Source organism: Macaca fascicularis, chromosome 8 (genome assembly GCF_037993035.2).
Source record: "Macaca fascicularis isolate 582-1 chromosome 8, T2T-MFA8v1.1".
NCBI classification, from domain to species: domain Eukaryota; kingdom Metazoa; phylum Chordata; class Mammalia; order Primates; family Cercopithecidae; genus Macaca; species Macaca fascicularis.
Window position 1 is genome coordinate 82,126,668 of NC_088382.1, and position 26,987 is coordinate 82,153,654.

At 37.0% G+C, this 26,987-nt stretch overlaps 1 long non-coding RNA gene across 2 annotated transcripts in view; it reads left to right on the forward strand.

Moving 5' to 3' along the window:
• Positions 1-26,987, forward strand: part of LOC123575218 (uncharacterized) — a 66,352-nt gene that overhangs the window by 19,005 nt on the left and 20,360 nt on the right. Inside the window, exons 3-4 of one of the 2 annotated variants that reach the window (XR_006700412.3) lie at positions 2,100-2,142; positions 15,964-18,490. This is a non-coding gene — a long non-coding RNA (uncharacterized lncRNA). Of the gene's footprint in view, positions 1-2,099; positions 2,143-15,963; positions 18,491-26,987 lie in introns of those variants that run through there. The other variant, XR_010577025.1, reaches the window with a different exon arrangement.

Below are 26,987 nucleotides of genomic sequence, written 5' to 3' on the forward strand. Positions count from 1 at the left end.
AATTTATTCTCTTTAAAAATGCTGAATATATGATCCCAATCTCTTCTGGCTTGTATAATTTCTGCTAAAAGTCCACTGTTAACCTGATTGGGTTCCTTCTGTAAGTGACCTAACCTTTCTCTCTAGCTGTGTTTCACATTTTTCTTTCCATTTGACCTTGGAGACCTTTGATTACTATGTGTCTTGTATAGACATATACAAGGGGATACTTAGGGGATGACTTGTATAGTATCTTGCAGAGTTCTCTGTATTTCCTGAATTTGAAATAGTGAAATTTTCATGGATGATATCCTCAAATATGTTTTCCAAGTTGCTTGGTTTCTTTTCCTCTCCTTACGGATGCTTATGAGTCATAGATTTGGTCTCTTTACATAATCCCATATGTCTCAGAGACTTTGTTCATTCTTTATTCTTTTTTCTTTATTTTTGTCTGCCTGAATTATTTTGGAGAACCAGTCTTCGAGCTCTGAGATTGTTTCCTCAGCTGGCTAATTCTGCTGCTAATACTTGTGATTGTGTTATGAAATTCTTAAAGTGAGGTTTTCAGCTCTTTCAAATCAGTTTTGTTTTTTCTTAAAAAATGGTCATTTCATCTTTCATTTCCTGTATCATTTTATTGTATTCTTTAGATGTCGTGCATTGGGTTTCAACTTTCTCCTGAATGTCAATAATCTTCATTCTTATCCATATTCTAAATTCTGTTTCTGCCATTTCATCCATTTGAGCCTGGTTAAGAATCGTTGCTAGTAAGGACACTAGTGTGGTCATTGAGGGAAACAAGGCACTCTGGCTTTTTGAGTAGACTGAGTTATTGTGCTGGTTCTTTCTAATCTGTGTCAGCTGATGTTCCTTTAATCTTTGAAATTACTGTCCTTTGGATGGTTTTCTTTGCTTGCGTTTTCGTTGATGCCCTTGGGAGTTTGATTGTAGTATAAGGTGGATTGAGTCAACTGGCCTCATTTCTGGAAGAATTTAGGGGAGCCATAGCTCAGCTCAGCACTCCTGGGCTGTATACTCTAACTCTAGGGAGCTGGTAGCAGGCCCTGGCATTGTTCTCTGGCTCCTTGAGATTAGGAACCTGCTAAGCTGAGGTGCCAAGGTGTTCCTGGTCTGCTGACCAGAACACCCTGATGTGTGGTGCCAGCTAAAGTGCTTCTTCTGGGCAGTGGCAGCAGGACTCATGCTCATTCGTACACATGTCTGCTGCCATGGAAGCACAGCAGGATGCATGGGTGTTGACTGGGACAGGGACCACCGGGAGGGAGGCTGTATCATTACTGTGCACACTTTTTCCAGTGGCTAGGGTTGGGGGGAAACAGCTGGGGCAGAGTTGCCAGTGTCCAAGTTTGTACTTGTGCTGGCAGAAGTGGCTGTGGGGACTGGGCTTTGGAAGACATGAGGCTAGTGGCCTCCATGTGCATGTTCACAGTGCTGGGTGGCAGTGGCAGCATAAGATGGGGATAGGGCCAGCGGCCACCAGTGTCCATTCATACATTCACAGCAGCAGCAGTGGGGTGTGGGGAGCAGTGTGGGGTTGCTTGCTTCTGTGTGAGTGCTGATGTCAGCAGTGGCAGCACAGCCAGGTGCCTGCTCATCAGGGAGGCAGGGGCAGCAGGATGTACTCACACAGGCAGCAGCTGGGTAGCACAGTACCCATGAACACACACACCCCCCAGTGGAGGAGAAAAAGTGAGTTCTGCCTGTGTGCATGCTGGCAAAGCAGTGAGGGTGTGGCCATGGGTTAGTGCATCCTGGCAATGCAGGCATGGAAGAGGCTGCAGTGGGAGAGGGTGTGGGTGGGCTGTTGCATGTCAGTGGAGGCTGCACTGATAGAGCTCTCTGATGATCAGGCTGAGTCTGCTGGTGAAGGAGCTATGATGTGAGCCCCCAGGAAACACCTTGATTGGGCATCCCAGGCAGTGCTGCAAGCATGTGCAGCCAGATTGGGGCCCCGTGAGAGGTCAGCAGACAAGGATGCGGTCAGATAGAACTGGCTCCATCTAACCAGCATAAAAAACAGGATTTATACCTCTCTGTGTCTCTTTGATCCCAAGCAGTTGCTTTGCTAAACACATGAATTATCTTTTTTGTCTCTAAAGATTTCCAAGATGACAATATGGCAAACCATTAACATCCAATAAGGTGAGTAGAAACTCTTTAAACCATTGAGGACTTCTCCATAAGTGTATTGCCATCATTGGACTCTCTGTATATTAGTTGTCAACAAGTTTGTCTTTTCAGAATGACCATATTTATTTATGGTAAAAATATTCAATTATCTGCTACATAAAAAACAAAATGCTATAAAAATGATTTTGATACTTAGCATTGCCTATAACTTTAGCTATGAACCCGGTGGGTCTCTATGAGGGAGACACCTGTCATTTCTAGGCATGATATAGATTACTGTTGATTTTGTTTTTGTTGTTTTTTCTTAATATTATTTTATTTTATTTTATATTAAGTTCCAGGATACATGTGCAGATTTGTTACAAAGGTAAAGATGTGCCATGGTGGATTCCTGCACCTATCAACCCACCACCTAAGTATGAAGCCGCACATGAATTTTCTATTTATCATGATGCTCCCCCACCCCCATTCCCCTGACAGGCCCCAGTGTGTGTTGTTCTTCTCTCTGTGTCCATGTGTTCTCATTGTTCAGCTCCAACCTATAAGTGAGAACAGGCAGTTTGGTTTTCTTTTCCTTTGTTAGTTTGCTGAGGATAATCACTTCCAGGTCCATCTATGTCCCTGCAAAGACATCATCTCATTCCTTTTTATGGCTGCATAGTATTTCATGGTGTGTATGTTCCACATTTTCTTTACCCAGCCTACCGTTGATGGACATTTGGGTTGATTCCACATCTTTGCTATTTTAAATAGTGCTACAATGAACATATGTGTGCATGTATCTTCAGAATAGAATGATTTATATTCCTCTGAGTATATACCCAGTAATGGAATTACTGGGTCAAATGGTATTTCTAGTTCTAGATTCTTGAGGAATTGCCACACTGTCTTCTACAATGGTTGAACTAATTTACATTTCCACAAACAGTGTAAAAGTGTTCCTACTTCTCCACAGCCTCATCAGCATCTGTTGTTTCTTGACATTTTAGTAATTGCCATTCTGACTGGTGTGAGATGGTATCTCATTGTGGTTTTGATTTGCATTTCTCTACTGATCAGTGATGTTGAGCTTTTTTTCATGTTTGTTGGCTGCATAAATGTCTTCTTTTGAGAAGTGTCTGTTCATGTCCTTTGCCCACTTGTTGATTTTTTTAATTGTAAATTTGTTTAAGTTCCTTGGAAATTCTAGATATCATACCTTTGTCAGATAGACAGATTGCAAAAATTTTCTCCCATTCTGTAGGTTTTCTGTTCACTCTGAGGTTAATTTCTTTTGCAGTGTAGGTCCACTTTAGTTTAATTAGTTCCCATTTGTCAATTTTTGCTGTTGTTGCAATCTTTGCTTGTGTCTATCTCCTGAATGGTATTGTCTAGATTTTCTTCTAGGGTTTTTATAGTTTTGGGTTTTACACTTAAGCCTTTAATCCATCTTGAGTTAATTTTTGTATAAGGTGTAAGGAAGGGGTCCAGTTTTAATTTTATGCATATGACTAGCCAATTATCCCAGCACCATTTATTAAATATGGAATCCTTTCCCCATTGCTTGTTTTTGTCAGGATTGTCAAAGATCAGATAGTTGTAAATGTGTGCTCTTATTTCTGATGTCTCTATTCTGTTCCACTGGTCTATGTGTCTATTTTGGTACTGGTGCAATGCTGTTTTGGTTACTGTGGCCTTGTAGTATGGTTTGAAGTCAGGCAGCTTGATCCCTCCAGCTTTGCTGTTTTTCTTAGGATTGTCTTGACTATTCAGGCTCTTTTTTGGTTTCATATGAATTTAAAAGTATTTTTTTTTTCTAATTCTGTGAAGGATGTCAATGTTAGTTTAATGGGGATAGCATTGAATTTATAAATTACTTTGGGTAGTATGGCCATTTTCACAATATTGATTCTTCCTGTTCCCAAGTATGGAATGTTTTTCCATTTGTTTGTGTCCTCTCTCATTTCCTTGAGAAGTGGTTTGTAGTTTTCCTTGAAGAAGACCTTCACATCTCTTGTTAGCTGTATTTCTAGGTATTTTATTCTCATTATAGCAATTGTGAAAGGTAATTCATTCATGATTTAGCTCTCTGTTTGTCTACTGTTGTTGTATAGGAATGCTTGTGATTTTTTGCACATTGATTTTGTATCCTGAGACTTTGCTGAAGTTGTTTAAATTGCTGCTGATTTTGTATGACAACCTCTGCATGCTATAACATAGCTATTCATTATCCGAAACTCTATGATACATTTTCTTTAACTCAAAATCTTCAGTCTTGCAGAACATTTAGTATTTTTACTGTATACCCTTTCAAATCTCAAAATGGTAATACATCTTACTAGGTTACCTGGTTTACAAGAGAGTGAGACTTTCAGAAAATATAATTTACTATGCAGAAAAAGAAATGAATGTAAGAGTCCTAGGTCAATACTTCTCATGTGTAAGAGGATCAAAGGAAGGAAGAAAAAGAGATAGAAAGTAGATTATTTAAATTGGGACTGATTTCTAAACCATAGCAGATGGTAACCCAAGGGGAAGAGATGACTCACCATATCTATTTAGAAAAAGCCAGTGAACAGACTGTTACCCATCCTCTTATGAGTTTGCTTGCCTGTGAACTGACCTAAGAAATCCACCAAATGTATTAATTGTCTCATTGAAAAAATGGCTTAGTACCAAAAAAGGCAGGAAATCACTATTGATCATCTTTAAACATCCACCAAACTAAGGCCCAGGAAAGAAGACATTTCCAAGGGACTCATATTCTAAGTTAGCAGCTGCTTATTTGCTTATGTAGCTCAGTCTTCTGCAGTGTCCTCCTCCGTCAGAGCTGAGAACTTCAGCCATGTCAATAGGCACACAGAACTTGTCTTTCTATCAGTTTACATCATAACTCCGAGCACACCAAACATTTAATGAGATTCATAAGGTCATGCTGCAGACCATGCTCGCTGTAAAATGACTTTTAGACCTGTTCCTTCCCCAAGTCTTCACTTCCTATGCACATATTCTACATCTTAGCCCACCCCCATTTGCCCAACCTAACTTGCATGCTTTGTTTTCCCTCCTCACAATTCTTAGCCAGTTGTATTGCAAAGCAATTCATCTGTCCCATGGTACCTCAAAGCTAGGTACCATCACCCACCAATGCATTTAGCATTCTAGTTAGGACATTCATGCCTTTTAGAAAGATTAATGAATTATAAGGTTTTTTAATGCTTCACTTAAATATACTCACATATGCAATGAATTCCTTCATAATGTTTAGCAAGAAACTTAGCCATATTGATAAAATCTGTTTCAGAAAAGGCCACTTCATGTTTTTAATCCTCCTGGGCAGAAGCTAAAGATTTCACATATGTACATCCAATGACAAAATCTTCAAAAACTAACACCTGTTTATACATTGTGGTAGTAAAGTTACAAGGTAGAGGAAGGTGGGATAAAGCTAAACCAAAGCTATATCCTTTCGTGTATCAGGAGGAATAAAAGGAATAGGATAAACAAATAGCCTGGAGATTAATCTGCTTAAAATAAATATAATTTGGTTTACATAAGTATTGTCCATAAGGAAGGTCTATATAATGCATACAAGTTAGAGTGTTAACAAGTTCTTCACCCAGAGAGTTCCCAGAGTTACCAACCCCATGTTATATTTTCTGCTCATTATCATGTCATCTTATGACTTGATAATTTTATAGAGTGCCTCTCAGTTTAGGCTTAGTCTGGTGTTTCCTCCTCATTCAATTTAGGTTATGCATTTTTGAAAGGAGTATTATGACCTGTGACAGTCCCATTACAGAGGAGGTTAACTTTATTCAGTTAAGGTGGTGTCTGCCATGTTGTTCCTGCGTGAAGTCACTATTTTCCCCTTCCTCATTAATAAACCTCTTGTGGGAGATACTTTGAGACTGTGTAATATCCTGTTCTTCATCAGATTCTCACCCTCTAATTTTAGCAGCTTCTGACACCTATTTTACAAGTCAATTATCACTCTGATGATTGAAAAACTGTGATTTTCTAACTCCATTATCCTTTTACATGTATTACTTGGCAATCTACTGTAAGCCCTTTTCTTCCCTGCTCCTCCCATTTATTTATTTATATCATGTGGGAGAAACTCATGGATTCTTATTTTATTTTAGGATGGATTTATTGTCCAATACTGCATGGCCAATCATTCTAAAACTTAGTGATTTAAAACAACGGTAATCATTTATTGTCCTGCACCCATTCTGTGGGCCACAAATTCAGTGATTTGTCTGGCTGGACCTGGCGCAGGGCTCCGATAAGGTTGCAGTCCAGAGCCAGCTTGTCTTCTGAAAGTCTGACTGGGAGGAAAGGGTCTGCTCCAGGGTGACCACTCACAAACTGGGCAATTTGGTGTTTGGTGCTGGTGGGAGACCTCTTCCCAGGGCTGTCTTGAGTATCCTACAGCATGGTCTCTGGGTTCCCCCAGAGTGAGCCATCCAATAAACTAAGGTGGGAACTGCATTGCCTTATGACCTAACCCTGGAAATCATGCTCTGCTGCCTCCACTGCATTCCATTGCTAACACAGCCCCCATTCAATGTGGGAGGGAACTGCACAAGGGCGTGAGCCTTAGGAGTTGAGAATCTTTGTGGGCCATCTTAGAGCTTATCAACTAGTGGATCTTTACTCTTTACTATCATTATTCATTTTGAAACTCACTTTTTCCCAGATCTGGCCAGTGAGAGGTCCCTTCAACTTAGCTCCTACATCCTTTTGACATTCCCCCATTATTCTTTGAGAACTTCCTTAATTTCAGGTATAATAAGAAATCCCATCTTAATATTCCTTGCTCTAGCTCTAGAACCTGAACACCACCATTGTTGACTGCCCAACTGACCAGTAGAAAGAACTAATGCCAAACCTCTGATATGACACCTGCCTCCTGGAGGCAGGCTGGTTGCAATAGACCCTTCTACCCTACAAGGAATAATGACATGTCCTTACTGAAATAGATACCTTTTCTGGTTATGGGTTTGTTTTTTTGCCCACTATATTTCTTCTAGATTCACTATATGTAGTGCCATATTTACCATCCTGTTTCCATTATAGTGTTGCTTCTAACAAAGAAGCTCATTTTACAAAAAGATAAGAATGACAATAATACCACGGTCAAAGAATTCATTGATCTTTCAATGTACTTGATAGAGTTGGCTTAGGGAAAACCCAGTTACGGAGCTAATTCTCTGAAAAGTATATGTGCCATCCAAAAGGACATGGTGTATGCAAAAAATCACTGCCACTATTTGATTATCTTTCTCCTATAACCAGAATATATGAGTCCAGGAATCAAAACATGATAATTGAAAGGGCTTGTCTAACTATTATACCTAAAAATCATTCACAAAATTTTCATTTCTTCTCTTCATGTCTTTGGACTCTTGTATGTTCTCAGAGAACACAACAATTGTTTCCAGTTGGAAACTGGGACTGCCATTTGGTCATTTTGGTCTCATCGTGCTATAGAGCAAATAGACAAAGAAGGTTTAAGTGCAGGCTGTTATAATTGGTTCTGATTAGCAAGAGGAAATTTGGTTGCTACAACACACAGAGGTGGAAAGGGAGGAGTATATCTGGGGCCCAGAGGATTTTGTGAGACGCCTCCTGATATTTCTATGTCAATTAATAAAATTAATAGAAAAGAATAACAATTTAATTGAGGCAGACTGACTAGGGACTTTGATCCTCCAAGAATAAAAGTTTAGAGTATTGTGGTAAAATGTCCTAGCTAGCTAAAGTGCTGACTGAGTGAAAAGAGAACACAGAAAGGGTAGTGGGACAGGAAGTTATAGATATCAACGTCAGCCTTATGACATGTTACAGAAACAATTATAGTGGCCATGTATTATTTTATTTCTTGTTTGTCTTGGTAGCCAGCTTCCAAGATAGTCCCAGTGATTCCTGCCACCTGGTATTTCCATTCTGTCTCTCTCTCTCCTCCTTCTCCTTTCTCTCTCTCTCTCTCTCTCTCTCTCTCTCTCTCTCTCTCTCTCACCACTTGCTCTGGCAGAAGCCAGATACTAGGTCATGAATAGTCCTAAGGAAAAACCTACATGGCAAGAAACTAAGCACTCCAGACAACAACCATGTGCATGAGCTTGGAAATGAATCCTTCAGCTCCAGTCCAGCCTTCAGATGTGGATTAGTCCATTCTCACACTGCTAGAAAGAATTACCTGAGACTGAGTAATTTATGAAGAAAAGAGCTCGAGTTGACTCATGATTCTGCAGGCTGTACATTCCATGCATCCTCCTGCATGCCTGGGAGACTTCAGCAAATTTGCAATCATTGTGGAAGGGGAAGGAGAAGGGGAAAGGGAAGGAAGAAAGCACATTTTACCATGACGGAGCAGGAGACAGAGAGGGAAGAGGGAAGTGCTACACCCTTTTAAAGAATCAGATCTTGTGAGAACTCACTCACTATCATAAGAACAGCAAGGGGAAATTCTGCCCCCATGATCCAAGAACTTCCCACCAGGTACATCTTCCAACACTGGAAATTACAATTCAACATGAAATTTGGGTGTGGGGACATAGGGCCAAACTGTCTCAAGATGACTGCAGCCTTGGCCAACATCTTACTGCAATTTTATGAGAAGCCCTGAGCCAAAACTATCATTAAGCCACTTCTTGATTCTTGATTCTCAGGAACTGGTGAAGCATAATGTTTTTTCATTTTAAGCTCCTACATCTTGGGGTAATTTGTTATACAGGAGTAGGTAAATAATGCACTTATCATATTCACATATATACATATTAGCTAATCTCCTTTCTTTTCATTATAATTTTATATTATGAGTGCTGTGGTGGTTTCCTTAATAATTTGGACTCTTGGGTACAGAATAATCAGATGAGATTGTGCCTGAACAAGAGATGAATAATGTGATTGGTGGATCTTTGTATCTCAGCTTGTTTTTAAGAGAGGATAAGACCATCTTCACTTGTACAAGGCTTAATTGCATCATACTAGGTGGAAGCATAAAGAGGGTGTTATTGCTGCCTGGAAGCTTAAATGTGGCTAAAGGCAGTGATATTGACTAGCCAAGTGTTTGGGCTGGGCTGGTTATTTTTCTGTTTGGTCTTAGCTCCCACACATTTCAATTCTTTGATCAATGCTGCTGGGCTTGGGTACTGAAAACTACATTTCCCAGATGCCTTTGCCAGCTGGCATCCTATTTGTTCTGCCAATGGGAGGCATTGGGAGGAGACCAGTAAATAAAACCTGCATGGTCCTTGCTCTGACAGTAGTGACAGTTGCCAGCAATGAAGGCAGTGCAAGAAGGGGTAGGCTGCTGTGACTCCAGCAGCCCAGGAAGTGCACCACCTCTCTGGTGACTCTGCTACCTTGGTGACCACACTTTGATTCTAACGTTGTCAGAAAGAATAGCCTCTCAGCATTTCCAGTGCTGGCAAGCTGCAGAGCTACCCACAGCACAAAAATCAAGTGCAACACATAGGTTCTAGTTAGGGGTATTAGCAACTTTCTGACCTTTTAGTCTCATTTCTCTCCCTTTTTAAAAAAAATCCCTCTAGCATCCCCTGCTTCTCATATTTGTTCTTCAGCCTTCCTAATGTCTTTATAAGTCATTCACTGTATTATATCTCTTCTAGTTTAAATCCTTCAAGTGGTTTATATTTTCCTAACAGTAATGAGACTGACAGATACTCAGGCTTCATGAAGATGCATTTTGGGAAACGACAAGCTTAAATATTCCTCAAAAGTTCCTCTTTATCTCTAAATATTTCAGAAATACATAAAACTATAGTATTTGCCTTCATTTTTCTCTAGAAGCCTGTGTATATGATCAAAGTTTTTTAACATCTGGAAACTAGTACAGTGCTAACACTTCTAGTAAGAACCAGTGCAAAGCAATCCATGATCCAGAAACTAGTAATATGAAACATTTAACTCAGTACTTAAATATTCAACTACAAAGTAAAATGTTCTCATGCTGAGATACATTTAGCTTCAATATAATTATTTGCTTGTTTTACTGAAAACTCATGTCCTCGTGGCATGTTGTGTATTAACATAGTGTTTATAGACACTTTCAAATATTGATTTTTTTTCCTTTTTTTCGATTATATGGTTTTTCATGTACTTCTAATATATTAAATAAAGGAGGAAGTTGAGAATGAAAACATTGGTACAGAGACGCTTATTAATTGATATTGATAAATGCTAATTGCTCCCTATCTGATCTGGCTTCTGGCAATCTCCAACTCCACCCCTACCACTATCTGTGGTTCTGCAGCCACACTGGCCTTTTTGCTAGTCCTCAAGTGCACTAATCTGTTCCCATCTCAGAAACTGTTCCCTCTCCCTAGAATGCTCCTCCCCGTATCTCTCTGCCTCACTACCTCACATCATTACTGTATTTGCTAAAATATTAACTATAACGAGAGCCTTTTCCTCTCCCCATATCCTGGCAGTCCAGATTGCCGACCCACGTAGTCCCTCTCCACTGGGCCTACTTTGCTTTTCCTCTCAGCACTTTTGTCTCCCTGAAATCATGTTCTGTAAATATATGCTTATTCTTTTACTCTCTCTCTCACTGAGTGTAAGTTCTGTCAGGCCTAGAAAACTGTCTTTGTTCATCACCTTATATGTTGTGCCTGGAACAGTGGGTGGTTGGCATTTACATAGTCACTGTAAACATTTATTAAATCAATGTTTTGGTTCATACGTTTTCACTATCATGCATGTTTCATATTTTTACCACTGCCAATTTTGGAGATTTAACATGCACTTTCAGCATTATATGTTTTAAGCAATACAGAGTGTGATGATTAATAGTATGTGTCAACTTGACTGGGCCATGGGGTACCTAGGTATTTGACCAAATGTTTTATGAGTGCTTTTGTGAGGATGTATTTGGATGAGTTTAATATTTAAATCAATAGACTGAGTAAAGCAGATGATCCTCCCTGATGTGGGTAGGCTTCATCCAATCAGTTGACAGCCTTAATGGAACAAAAAGACTGATCTTCCCTCTAATAAGAGGGAATTCCTCCTGCCTGACTGCCTCCTAGCTGGAGACACTAGTTTCTTCCAATAAAAACATTGGCTCTTCCTGGATCTTGAGCCTGCCCACTTTTGGCCTGAATTTATACCATCGGCTGTCTTGATTCTCGGGCCTTTGAATTTGAACTAGAATACACCATTAGTATTCCTGGGTCTCCAGGTTGCCAATTGCAGGTCTTAGGATTTGTCAGCCTCCATAATTGCATGATCCAATTCCTTATAAGAAATACCTTGATTGATACATAGATAGATAGATAGATAAATAGATAGATAGATGATAGATAATAGATAGATACATAGATATTAGTTAGGTAGACAGACAGACAGACACATTCTATTGGGTTCTGTTTTTCTGGAAGTCTTGACTAATACACAGATGTTATCTAATTTTTCTATAAATTTCACATACATTAAGCACTTTTTATGTCAACCATCTCGCAGGTAAGTGCTGTTGGTCAAAATTTGCATGACAATGTTCATGAGTGGTGTGGTTCTAGTTGCCACTACTTTGAGACACATACCTCAAGGATGCTATGAATCTTGGCTCATTACTTTCATTCAAATGTGTGTTTAGCGGTCAACATACTCAAGTTAAACTTAACAGGATTTCAATACAACTTTGCAATAAAAGTACCTTCTATCATGCAGTCACATTTGATAAAGAGATTATGGCTCAATAAGGTGAATGAATACTGCCACCACCTAGAGTGCCCTAAATCATACACAGTGTGTATCACTGTGTGTAGCACCCCATAATTAAACTGTTTTCTAAAATGAGTTAATTTTGCTTTATTAAGTTCGTTTTAAAAAAGAATATATGTGCCTCTCACTTTTGAGTTCCTTAAGTCAGGTTCTTTTCCCCCCACTCAGAGGTTTCTACATATTCTATACATTTTAAATTTCAAAGCATTTTAAATGATGTTTATGCTAGAGGAGTTCTGCTTTTATAATATTGAGAAATTGACACGTGAAATACCAGAATCAATTTTGTGGTTTGTACTGTTTTCCTATATGAGTCTAAAATATGTATTTTCTTCTCTATGCTAATTAGATGTTAACTGGAATATAAGAGAATAAATTTACAACTCAAGTCTCCTTCCATTGCCTTATATTTTGTTTGCATAGTTTTGTTGATTTTAAGTCAGAATTTCCAAAAAGGAGAGAGAAGCCCGACAAAGAATCCCTTAGTCATACATCAATTAAAAGTTATTTTTGTTCTGCCTTCATCCTTTTCCCTCGGCAGACATCACTATCTTGCTTATATCTATCCTTTTGAGGTAAGAGAGACCAGCCTAAGCCCTCTTCGCATCATCAGTGTCTACTTGCACATAGGAGGTACTCAACATGTTTATGATAGTAGTACTTTTTGTTTAAGGAATAAAACAATTTACATTTGTCAATGCCCTATAAAAATGAAATCATGCAAATATTGGGATGGATTTGACTTGTATGTCCCAAATTATTCTATTTTGGATAATAGTTCTTGTTTCATACTTGTGGGTTTCAGTAGGTTTTGTTTGTGTTTTGCTGAGAAGGCACACAGCCCTCCCCCTCCTACTTTGCCCTAGATACCTGGATGCTTGTATTGTACACTGATGTTTTTACCTCACTTGCAGGGATTGAGCCTACTTGCCAGTGTGCAGCTCATTCACATGAATCCCCTGTAGAAAAATAAAAAGCAGATTCTTCTGTTTTCTGACCATTTTTTGAGACAAGCTTAGGCATTCCCCCATCCTTTTCAATTGGATTGGCTACTTTCATTAATCTTGAACTAGCATTATATATAACATACAATTTCCATGATCTCAAAGGTAGTTTGTCCCATGCCGTGGCCTCCATCCACTCTTCATTAAGTGAGTGTGTGAGCCAATGAAAACCTGTGATCCTTCCTAAAGTCGATTCAGTGGAGTCGTCAGCTTAAATGGGTGGATATTCTCTGATCTTACAATTTAGGGAGAAAACACAATATGAATTTTTAAAAGATTTATTAGGTTGAAAACTGAATGGAGAATATAACTTTTATCATTGTGAAATTTCTGATTAATATCAAAATAATTTTGTGCTAGGTACTGTAACAAATTAAAGATCAAGGAGCAGAAACATGAGGGCAGGGACCCTTTAAAAATCTATGAAAATTACAGAAAAAAATCACATGAAGAGAGAGCCATCCAAAACATACTAATACGATTATGACTAATTTTAGTGAAGTCACATTGGAAATGATGACGGAATATTTTTTAATTATCTGGTCAACTTAGATGAGCAGACGTTAAATAATCCAGAAAAAAATGCCCACTTCAGCATTTTAAATTTCAGGCTGCAGTCTCCCAGGGAAAGCCCTAGAAATTTCATCACTAACAATTTTAATATACACAAAGAAATGGTCAGATGTTACATAATAAAAAAATTCTAAAATTACAAAGAAATTGTTTGTAAGAAAAAGGTTTTAATGAACTTTTTAAAAGTTTCCCAAAAAGTCAGTTCTTTTTAAAAGTTGTCCTTTCAAAATAAGTATATCATGAGAAAAATAAACTCACCCTAAAATAAATCACAATAGCACACTGTTTAGTAAATTTATTTGTTCTTGTCTGGTCATAAAAGTTCTCCCTCACATCCTATCTACAGAAAAGGCAGTGCTTGGGGAGGAGACTGTGATATGTGACTTGCTGGAAAGAACCATCCTAATTGGGCAGTGCGTTCAGGAGTTTATACAAGGGATTCTGAGACTTTCTCTCTGAAAAGGAGTTGGGGCAGACCCTCTGTAAAACTCAGATGTATGTTTCTAATTATGTTGGACAACATGCTTTTAGAAATATACTGATTAAGTAAAGGTTACTTTTCCTTGTTTATAAATCTTGATTCTGCCAGGTGCCGGGTAGTTGGTGACTGTGTGTAGAAATTATATGAATTTATGAGCATTTATTTGTTTAATCTTTAAAAAAGTCAAGCTCAAATTTCTGTAGCACATCAGCTAGTTCAGACTTAAACAGTGAAAAAAAATTATGAGAATTGTTTTTGTTTACAAGCATTTATTCATTTAAAATTTTAGAAAGTAGAACTATGGTTGAACTATGAATTAGAATTCTGAAAACACACACACACACACACACACACACAAACACACAGAAAAAAAGGCTAATGAAATATTAAAGAGACATTCAAGGAGCAGCAGGACGAGAATGAACCTATATGTTTCTTTCACAGAGAACCGTAAGAAACAGAAGAAACGCTGGAAACAGCAAGAGTAATCATAAAGAGCAACCAGATTTGAATAACTGTAATAAATGTAGGATAACATAAAAGAAATGCATTATCCAACCATGTGCTCAGCAATCCAAGCATGAAACGTCAGTTACTGTATCTGTAATACTGATGAAAATTGTTTTGAGTCATAACTGTCTTAGAGAACTCAGGTTTTATTAGTTTTGGTTTTAATTCAGTAGTATAAGAAATTTAATTTTGGGAGTTTTGTGATTATAAAAATTTAATTACCCTTATAATGTTAGTTGTTTAGGGGACTGGACCTCCTTCTATTTAATAAAATACCATCTTCTCCCACTGGATGGCAACAGTGGCTCAAAAATCAAAGGAGTTTTGCAAACTGCCTTACCATGTTGAAGATCTCAATTAAAGGACAAGTGAAGCAACAAATATATGAACAGATAACTACAAAACCACAATAATCTAGTTGTGTACCCCATGAGAGAAAGTGTGCAAATTCATGAAACTGTACAGTATGTAGAAATGAGAATTTTCTTTAAAAAGTTACTGGGTTTTGTTTTAGGATCTATTGACAATATTGATTATAGTTTTAAATTAGAATAAAAATACCATTGTAAATGATATCATAATCCCAAGTGGATTAAGTGCCGTCAGACATACAAATGAGCTACATGGACGTGTCAAGGCATCATTTTTCTCTAGACCAGATTTTAAAAGTAACAGTTTGTCTTGAACTACTTTAAAGTGGGACTAATGTCTTAACTATCTTATTATCCTACATACCCAAAACATTGGCTGGTACCTACGGATATTTATTGAACAGAAACAAACCAAAGATATACTCAATCTTATGAGGATCATAAGATTTTGTAAAATTCCCTTCCAGTCATCCCTGGCTTTCCAACTTTGCAATTGTTGCAAAGGAATGTCAGCATTTATTTACCCACTCAACAGGATAATTGGGGGCTTACCATCTATCAGTCACTTGTTAGGTGCAGAGACTTTAAATTCAAATAATGCCAGGTTCCTGCCCTCAGGAAATTGGCACTTTGATGGAGTAGAACTTGTAAACAAATAATTTTAGGAGACTCAGAAATATTTACAGATATATAGCTATACATACTGCTGTTAGAGAAGAAAAAAGGGGCAAGAAATTCCAATAAGGGACAGATCTTAGTCTTCAAAAAGAAGTAACACTGAGGTGTTTTGCAAACTGTTCACCTACTAGTCAAAATAGATGAGTCTCTCATCAGTCAGCAACATAAAGTATCAGTACCGTTGCACTCACAAGGAAAATACTTGAATTAGAAGTCTTGGAGCTCCTGTTAAAATTCAGGCTAATAAAAATGAGATTCAGTGAAGAGATTCTAAGTGTGTGTAAGACATGATCTATTTACACATTTAGAAAATGGAACAGGTCTAGGCTCAGTGTTTCTGCTTCCCTACACCCCTCCAAATCTTGGTCAAGAGCTGCATAAGAGTGCCCCTCATCCCACAGGGTCATGAAGAAGAGTCCTACCCGAAACTCTTCTCCCCAGCGTCCCTCTGCTTCTAATCCTTCTCTATTCTTCTCCTTAGTCTAGGCTTCTGCTGAAGAGCCCTTAACAGAGATCAGTATCCTGTGATCCTGCACATCCACGAGACATCTGCGTCTCTAACATCCCTTGGAAAGGGTTTACATAGGATTGAATGGAGGGAGAGTTACTATTGTTTTTACTTCTTCTCTAATCCACATTTGCTCGCTCACACACCAGATTTTAGTGGCTTGACTTCTGTGAACACAATTTTCTGTCAGACACTTATTTTGTTGATTTAGTTCTGTTGGTAAACATTGGAGCACAGTCTCATAGTCATCCCTCCGCAGCTAGAACTGTCAGCTACTAGGAGCTAAAAATAAGAGGGACTCCTAGGCATTTAAACAAATATTGCCATTTAACACAATCTCTTTCTTTCTTCTAAGAATTCAAAACGTAAGATCGGGGCATTTTTTTTTTCACATAGTTAAGTATAAACTAGCTAAAAATGGTGCCATGTTTTAATATCTGTAACCTAGAATTCTTATCAAAGCAAAAATATTTTCACTTCTTATACCCCCATTGTGGTAAACCTTGCTTAAGCAGATTAATTCATAGATATGTGAGTACTTAATTTTAAACGTGAATCTCCCTAAGGAAAAACATTTTCACTAGCTGATAAAATTCTCTCATCTCCTCAGTTACTTTGCTGTCTCCAATGTAAGTCCTTTCTAGAAAAAATGGGATAACAGCTGGCATTATTTGGTCTCCGTTATGTGCATGATAAGCAATTTACACACATTCTCCTCTTTAGGCCTTATAAGAAACATATGTCACTCTTAGGAAGACATATTATCTCCATTTTCCTCAAAAGACAACAGACTTGGGGGAGTAAGTAATATTTCAAAGACGACATAGAAAAGTGTCAATGCTGGAATTTGAGCTATGGTCAATCTGACTTTAAAGCTCTGCTTCTAGATTTGTAAAATTTAGTCTATCCTTGACACATGCAGTTAATAGAACACTTTTCCTCTAGCACTGGCAGAGGAAGGGATTAGAATAATGAGGTAACTTTCTACAATATGTAAAACCATGTATACCCAACATCACATCAACAATCATGCAATTAAAAATGTGGTTTAATCATATCTATAGGTATGTTTTGGCATAGGTGAGACTCATACTTCAAAAGCAACAATAAAAATGAGTTAATATTTAGATTATAAATTCTGGCACACACACCGTATGTTCTTTAACATTCATTGAATTTATTGAAATAAAACCAGTCATGTAAAATTACTTAATGATGACCTTACGGAATGTCTTGTAGTTCTCAGTGTATGTTTAGGACTTCCTGGTGTTCTACTCTTACCATAGACCAGGGGATTACAGCCTGTGCCTGGTCCCATCAGGACCCAGCAGGTGGATGTTAGATATTCTCTTACCTTTTAGGTCACTTACCAATCAATAAGTTGAACAATGGCCTATGTTCCTCATATAAGACAGCAGAACATTCCAGGCTTCTCTTCATTCAAAAACTTCTCAGTATTGGCCTAGAGGCTTTGACATCTCTGCCTCACTTGGAATTTGTAGTGGCTTGAAGTCATGGCTTTTGGGATGCAAGAACATAACCTTCACCTCAAACATAACCTTCACCTCCAACTTCTAACTCCATTTATATTTCTCAATTATTTGTTTCTGCTGGGCCTTTTGTCTGACATCTTGATTTTGGTGCCAAATTAGTCTTTGTAAGAACCAGTCTAAAAGTAGGCCCTGCTGTTTATTCTAAGTTTTTCTGAAATCCTCTGATTTTCTTCCTAGGTATGTCTGCATAAGTTTAACTATAAGCAGTCCATTTTCAGATCTAAATTTTATTGGTGCTCCTAGTGTGTTATCAGGAGAATGATTTTTGCTGCACATCATAAAATCCTGGATTCCAATAGGCTTAAACAATCCATTATTCCACATAGCAGGACATCCAGAGAAAATGCAGGCTTCAGGTTTGGTTGACGTGGTGATGTCATCAAGGATCCAGGATCATTTCACCTCTTCTCACCCATTCTCAGTTTTGGCTCCATTTTCATGCTGGTAGAAATACAGCTGCAGCAGTTCTAGTTTTCTCATTCTGACACAATATCTAGAAGGGAAGAGACCATCCTGTCCCTGAAGTCTCTCTTTGAGCCAAGGAAATGTTTCCTGAAGGTCCCTGCAGACTTCCTCTCATGTCTCATTGGTCATATGCCCATGCTTCAACTACTCACTGGCAAGAGGGATGGATCTGCAATGATGGCTTCATGTCAGTCACCTGGGTAGAGTGAATGTTGGGGAATCAGTCACAATATTCACATGTAGTGAATTTATTCCGAATTTATTATAAATAGTGATGATGGTGGCATACTATCTGGTTGTATGCATAGTGCCATGACATTAGTCTGTTGAAAACAAAGAAGTATTTTACCTGGTATAATATGTTCCAGATTCTTGGGTGCAGAACTACAAAGTATATTTGATGCAATGTTCCTGTTATATTTACAAGACCTACTACATGCTGGAGTTCTCTGATACAATGCTAATAAATTTATCCAAAGCTAAAATTTGAATGGATTGTATTATCTACTTTATCCTTATGGAATAAGAATGCCTCTTTTCAATGTTGGTTGTAATATAGGAATGTTAAGTGATGCCTTTCACTGTTGCTTAATTTTAGCAGAGGCCCCAGGGGCTGAAAAAGAAAAATCAGAGAAATCAGTCTGGCTATGCAGGATATGTTAAGACACTGTGATTCTGGGTTTGCCAGCATTGATAGATCACCCACCTCCATATCACCAAAAATAAGAAAGTTAAAGGCACCAGTAGGTTAGTTTGCTGAAGGTTCTCACTGAGTGTGTGTTCCCTTCCCTTTCTATGGGTGAGTAGAGATGGGCATACTGCAAGAGAGGGAAGCTGCAAGAGCACCACTCACAGAACTTGGCATATGCCCATAAGTATTTGGAGGAGGTAGTGACTGGTGCTTGATGCCCATCTGAAAATGTCTAATGGGAAAGGACTTGCCAACCACTCTGAAGGGCAGAGCAAGGAGAGCTTACTACAGTCAGAGGAAGCTGCTTTCTACCGAAAGCAAGGACAAGGTATATTTCCCATGATGACCAAAACCCACAGGAGGATGGTGGTCATGAGTCTTCTTAACAGTGATCTGAGTAGGAAGAAAACAGTAGGAAAAAATTAGAGTGTGGTGGAAGCTGAAGAAAGAATGGCCAGCAATTACAAACATTTATTAGATATCAAGTGCCCATTGGATTTGGTGTGAAGTTCATTGGTACCTTTGGTGGTGAAGGAGCAAGGCAGGCTGTAGCAGATTGCATTTTCACAGTGGTCAGTTGTAAGTCTAGTGAAAAGGAATCAAGGGAATTGCCATCTGTACTCATTATTTGTTGCTTCATAACAAGATCCTCCTCACCCTCAAAACCTAACAGCTTAACAGAGCACACATTCATTATTTCACAGTGCATGTGGGTCAGGAAGTTAGCACAATTTATCTGGATCCTCTGCTGTAGGGCTTCTCAGAAGGCAACAGTCAAGGTGCCAATCAGAAGTGGAGTCTCATCCGAACACTTGACTAGGAAGGAGCTGCTTTCAGGGACATGGGATCCTTGGCAGAATTTAGTTTCCACAGGACTGTTGGACCGAGGGCCTCGATTCCTAGCCAGCTGTTGGCAAGAGTCTACCATCAGTTCCTTGCCACGTGGCCCCGTCTATTATGGTGACATATTAATTTCATATTGCTGAATAACAAATTACCAGTTTTAGAAACTTGACAGAATCCAGAAGGGCTTGACTAAGTTCTGTGAATCTCATAAAGCTGAAGTCAAGGTATCAGTCATGCTGGGTTCTTTTCTGGAAGATCTGGGGGAAAATGCACTTCCAAGCTCACTTAGGCAGTTAGAAGCATCTGATCCCTTGTGGTTGTAGATCCGGGATCCCTATTTCCTTGCTGACTGCATTCTTCACTATGTGGTCACTTCCATCTACAAAGCCAGCAAAGGGGTGTTGAATCCTCATCCTTTAAATCTCTTACTTCCCTTATTGCCACCAGCCAAAGAAAACTATTTGTTTTGAAGGACTTGTGTGATTAGAATAAGCACACCCAAATAGTCTCCTATCTTAAGGTCAACTGTACCATGTAACATAACGTAACCATGGGAGTGATATCTTATCAGGTCCATAGGCTCTGGGGATTTGAGTACAACATCTTGGGGTAGGGCAGGTGAGAAATTCTGCCTACCGCAGGAAGTTCGATTTATCAAAGTGTGGTGGCTGAGAAAGAAATGCAGCCTCCCAGCAAGATGCACAAGTGGTCAGCAAAGTCAGAGTGGTGTGTAACCTATTTGTGGAAGTGGCATCCATTACCTTTGCCATATTCTATTGGTAGAAGCAAATCGCAAGACCTTGCTCAAGGTATGGGGCCTCCACTAGGGTATGCATAGCAGGCAGTGGTGGTCGCTGGGGTCCATCTCACCATGCCCTGCTTGCCATACCTTCCAATGTTTCTATTTTCTCCCAGGAGTAGGAGGCCTAGAGCGAGTAGGAGTTGCTATGGAAAAAAGTTTTGGGTCAAGTGGGGAAGTGTCCAAATAGAGTTGAGAACAAGGAAACACACAAATTAGGGAAACACAGAATTATTGCTGGATAGTATGGGATAATCCCTTAAGGTAAAAGGTTAGGAATTTAGCTATTAAAAGACTCACAAAATGCTTCTAGTTTTCAAAATTCCCAGTCTAATTTGTGTGGCATATATAGATGCTACATGGCATTTCTACATTAATAAATGGTCCAAAGCACTTTGACTAGATGTACCATTCTTTGTGAGACTATCAGATGGGCAGCCATGGCCCCAAGGAGATTTTCTACCCCAAATCCCACAAATTCCCACTCACATACATATTTATTTTAGGTGACAATAACCAAAAAGTTGGTCAATATAATGATATAGTTAAAATGTAAAATTATTGTTAAGTTAGGCAAAGCCTAACTGATTTCAAAGCTTCTTCAGGATTCTCCAACTTTGCACAGTTTGAGCAACTGTGCAGTGAATCAAACTACTGACAGGAACTAGCATACAATAAGCAACTACAAAGTCTGCAGTGGTGTAACTCAGGCATAATACTGGGCAGCACAATATTGTTCTGACCTTAAACAAATTACTTAACCTCTCTAAGCCTTCATTTTTTTAATCTTCAAAAATTAGAGCAATAATGTATCTTTCAGTGTATTAAATGAAACAACACAAGTAATTAAAACAGTGTAAGGAATACATGGTATTATTGATCTGAAATGAATTTTTCTATTTCGTTGTTTAATTTACTCCAAAAAGAATTATTAGTCCAAATGTTGCCATTCCAACCTAAATTGCTGTAAAATCAAATTTCTAAGGTCTATTCTAAGATGCTACAAAAACTTAAAGCAACATTTTATATTTCCTTTTTTCTCATTGGGAGGGGAGTCTAAAAACAATGCAATCCCCTTTTCAGTAATATACACTTTATCCTAATTTTATATTTGTTCAAAAGAGTAATTTGCAATCACTTATTGTGTTCTAATGTTGGCAAAGAACCCTATTATTTCTCTAATGGAATTGACCTATAAATTGTCATACTTCAAAAGCCTTAGTAAATAAATATTAAGCAGAGGATCTCACAAAAACTGTGACTGAAAAATGTACATATGAGTTCAACCAAGAAAGAAATGAGTATAATCACAATGCCACTCAATTTTAATATTGGAGAACAAAGAGGGTAAATAGCTAATTTATGACAAATGAGAATTTACTCATTGCCAAAATACAATGGATCATTTGTTGCAGACTCAAAAAGGTAAGATAGTAATGGAATTTCATAATATTGGCTTTTCCAGTAGGCTTTTTGTTGTTGTTGTTCATATAAAACTTGAATTTTTCAACTTAATTAAACTGGAATTTAGAAAGTACTGAAGTATATTTTAGCTTATTATCAGCTGTTTTTCATAAATTAACCCATCATTGACAATCAAGGAATATATGCATATAGATACTACTGTCATTCTTATATCACATAGCGCTTCTCTGAAGCTCTATTCGTTTTCTTATTTTTCTCTTTTTTCTTTAGATTGTATGATCTCTGTTGATCTATCTTCAGTTTCACTGATTTTTTTTTTCATTTTATTGTACTTTTCAACTTTAGAACTTTCATTTGGTTATTTTAATAATTTCTTTATTTTTACTGCTATTTTCTATTTGATGAGACCTTGTCATCGTGTGCTCCTTTAATTCTTTAGACATGGTTTGCATTAGTTCTTTAAACTTTGTAATAGTTGCTTTGAAGTCTTTGTAAGTTCAACATCTTGACTTTTTCAAAAGCAATTTCTATTGCCCGCTTTTTTATCTTGAGTGTAGGTCACACTTTCTTAGTTCTTTGAATGCCATGTAATATTTATTGAAAAAAATGATTTTTTAGGTAATACTTTATCTAGGCACTTTTTACTCCCTGAGCTATCATTTAATTTTAAATCCTATAAATATTTTACAAAATAATTCAAATGATAAATGTTAATGACTAACCCAATTTATAAAATTTTGAAATCCTCTTGTTTTCTAGTATATTCTTAGATATAGCACAGTGTCAAATACATAATAGGAACTAAATAATATTTGTGAATACATAAATTTTATGCAATGGATAGAAGATAGAAAAGGCTGTGGCATAGCTGGTGGTGGCAAGCAAAGCTAGAGGACTTCAGTAAGATTCCCACCAAGGTAGCCAACTGGTTTCCTTGATATGGCCCTTGCTCCATCACATATTCTCAACACAGTAGCCTTTAACAACTTTAACAAAGACATCTTTAACAAAGACCATCGGTCACTTTTCTGCTCAGAATCCTCCAGTGGCTTCCCATCACCCTCAGAGTGCAAGGCTCCCATTGCATCTCTGCCTTATCTCCTGCTACTCTTCCCACCTCAGTCTATTCTGCCACCCTGGCCTCCTTTCAAGGTATTCGCCCTGCCTCTCTCATTTGCATCTTAGATTATGTCTGCTTAGAATGCTCTTCCCTACTAAATTCATATTATTCTTTCTCCTATGTCCCTCCAATCTTTCCTCAGATGTCACTTTATCCACCAAGATTTCTTAGCCTCTCCTTCCTGTTGTGTTTTTCTCCTTGGGATTTATCATTATCTAATTACTACATAAGTTACTTTTCTATCTCTCTTATTTTCCTTATCCTCTACTAGAATGTGAGTTCTGTGAAGGGATTTGCTTCTTTTGTTCCTGTTATATCCCCGTTTCATTGAAGAGTATCTGACACATAGTTGACAATTCAAAAATATGTGTAAAATGCATAAACAAATGTGGCAGTATGAATGGCTAATAAATAATGCTTCATTCATTCTACTAGTATGTATTGAGTACCAATGATATGCCAGGAACTCTTTTTGGCACTGAAGATACATTGGAAACGCAGACACATGAAATCCCCCTCCTCATGTAGCTGCAGGGAACAACTAAAGGAAGAATATAATTTTTGTTGTTTAAATATATTATGAAGAAACCTATGGCAGAGTAAAATGTAAAAAATATGAGCAGATAAACACTGATGACAAAGAGATTAGTTTAGGGAATATCTCGGTATGGAGGTGACATTTGATGATGACGATGATGATAATGGGAATTAATGATAGTGAAGAAGATGATAATGATCACTGTAACAATGAGGAGGAAGACAGTGATAATAGAGGTGGCCAAAAATTAAGCAGGAGGTTTTGGTCACTAGATGTAGTTTTGTAAAATTTTCACCGTGTAGTGCTGATTCCCAAGAACAAATTGTCTGTTGTATCTAATTGTTAAATGCTTAAATGAAAGATTGTGTCAAAATGTGAGAATAGCATCATTAGTACCCTTCCTGATTCTGTTACATCTTGTTCTTTCCCAAATTGCTTGTTTACTATTTTTTAAAAACATCTCGTATACTTTCTAGGAAGGATCACAACGTATTTTAAATTAGACCATAACCATGACTACTCCTTATTGAATAGAAAATTACATAATACTCAAGAGACGTCAACAATAAGTTTTCATTTTAATGAAGACTTTGACCTAAAGTAAATTAGACATGTCTAATCTCATTTCAAAAATCAATTAAATCTTCCAGCAGGAGACCAGCCAAAGAAGTTCCAAGAAATGATTTGCCTGGACAATAACATTACTATTTCTTCATCTGAGTAGTAAATCATGTTCCTAGCCTCACCACCCTGTCACCACAGCTCCCCCAAAAGACTGTAGTATTGCAAATCCTTTCCAGTATAATCCTGACACTTCCAGGCATAGAGCAGAGTGTATATATCTGAAGTCAGCAATCCTCTTACATTATGTCTCAATAGTAACATAACTTTTTATTCTATTGTAATTCATTATATACATATATATATATATATAATGTTAGCCACCAATATTTTTATTTATTTTATTTTTATTTTTATATATTTATTTTGAGACAGAGTCTTCTCTGTTGCCCAGGTGGGAGTGCAGTGGTACAATAACAGTTCACTGTATCCTTAACCCCCATATAAAAGAATTTTGTTTTCTATTCACTTTTATATGTCTAGATATCTGGAGATAACAGGTACATGATCAAAAAATAATTAAGCAGCAGGACAGTCGCCAGGTGGCAAGAGATTATTTCAATGATTTAAGAACAAAATATGTGAACTTGGCAAATACTGCACAGCTAATGCAAAAGAAAAGATATGAAGTGAAAGTGGTATCCTTCTTAAAATGCAAACTATAAAATACATCCCAATGTATTCCCATTTGTTTATTATAATCTAATATCTTTAAATTTTAATCTTTGTGCTCTCCTTTTCCATACCATCTTAAAAGTTACCTCTTCCGTCAACAGTCAGAAGCATGCAATTGCCTCGAAAATTCACATAATTTTTATAGATAACTGCCAAAAGGAGCCAATGTTTCTTTGTTTAAATAAACTTGTATGTATTTATGTAAACATATATGTATAAGTACCCTACTTTTGAAAAGACAAAAATGCTTAAAATTCTATCATCATACATTCTATTTGTCATACAGGTATCGATTGCCAAAACAGAACACTACTAAGCTAGTTATGGGATTTGTATAAAAATAATCTTTAATGTTAGCATTTTTATTACATATATATGCATCTGTAAAAGCAATATATAGTACTGTTTTACCTGCATTTACATTTGGTATAAATTGTATAAACATCACATATATCATGCTGTGAGTTGCTTTTTAAAAAATTTAACATTATGTTTTAAGAATAGCTAGGTTGATATGTTTAGGTAAAGTTTGTTCATTTTTAACTGCTCTGTGGAGTACCCTTATGTGAATATTTCACAATCTAATTTATCCACTCTTTTATTGGTATACATTTAGATTGGTTTCAATTGTTTGTTATTACAAGCACCACTACAATAAACATTATTGTACACTTTTTAATGTAAGTTTATATAAATCATTATAGAATAAATACCTAGATATGGAATTTCTAGGTCACATAAAATGCCTGAATTCATATTTACTAAGTAATATCAAATTTTTATCCAACATTGTTGTACACAATTTACCTTCTCAACAGCACTGTAGGAGCCTTTCCATTTCCCTACATCCTTACCAATAGTTGGTATTGTTAGATACTTGGCAACGTGAGGATAGAAATTTCGTTTACTATATTTGTGTTTGTTCGTGAGAATAATTTATTCACACATAGATGATTACATTTTAATTCATATTTATTAGTGCGAATAATTATCCCTTTATAAACTTATTGACTTCTGAGGTTTTCTCTCTTATGACTTTCCTGTTCATGCCTTTGCTATTTTTTGACTTGGATTTTTAGTGTTTATTGATTTGTAGAAATGTTTGCCCCTGCGTAGACTAATACATAGTAGTTGTTAGTTGAGAACTGACAAAATCTTGCTAATAACTTCTCCAAGTCCTTGCCTTATTGTTTATAGATATTTTTTTGTGGTGTCTTTATCATGTAGAAGATTTTTAGTTTTGCTGTGGTCAAATTTATCACATTTTATTTTTCAGGGCTTTAGATCTTATATCTGGTTCAATAAATCCTTGATTATGCTGTAAAATACTTGTTTTTCAATTGTTTTCTTAGAAAAGTTTCAAAGTTTTATGTATTATATTATGATCTATCTACCTGGAGTTTATTTTTCTCTAAAGTATGGTTCGAATTTTACTTTGACTCTATGTGGAAAGCTGATTGGCCTTGTACTGTTTATTCAGGAGTCTCTCCTTTCTCCATGTATTTATAATGGCATCTTTGGTAATGCCAAGTTTTTATAATTCCGATTCAAGGTTATTGATTCTCTCCTTTATCAATAACATATGATCTTAAATATTATACTGTTATATTAAGGCTTGATATTGGGTCTTGGTACTCTATTATTTTTCTTCAAATTTTATTTTTTTATTATTCGACATAAAGAGTAAAAACTCTGGCTGGTCAATTTCAATGAAAATCTTATCGAGACTTAAATTGAAATTGTAACATATATAGCTGGGGTTTTGGGTAGAAGTACAGGTACTAGTGAGCCTTCTCTTCCATAAATACTTACTTAGGATTTCTTCTACCTTCTTTTTGAAGTACAGGTACTTCTTTACTAGTGAGTCTTCTCTTCCATAAATACTTATTTAGGATTTCTTTTATCTTCTTTTTAAAAACAAAACTCCTAAGCTTTTTTCTTAGAAGTTTACTTACATTTGGTTAGAATTATTCAAAAGGTTCCTGGAGTTTTTCTTGCGATTGTGGAAGTATCTTTAATTCAATAACATTTTATGGTTGCTAAAGTTTTTTTGGGGGGGGATACTAACAAATTTGTGTGTTGATAATTTAATTTGCTGAATTTTAGAATCTTTCTAACATTTATCTGTAAATGTTCTTTGATTTTCTAATCATATTGTCTGCAAGTGACGGTCATTTTGTCTCTTTACTTATGTTTATAATTTCTTGTTTACTTTATTACATTGTCAAGAGCTCACGGACAATGTTGAATAATAGGGGTGACAA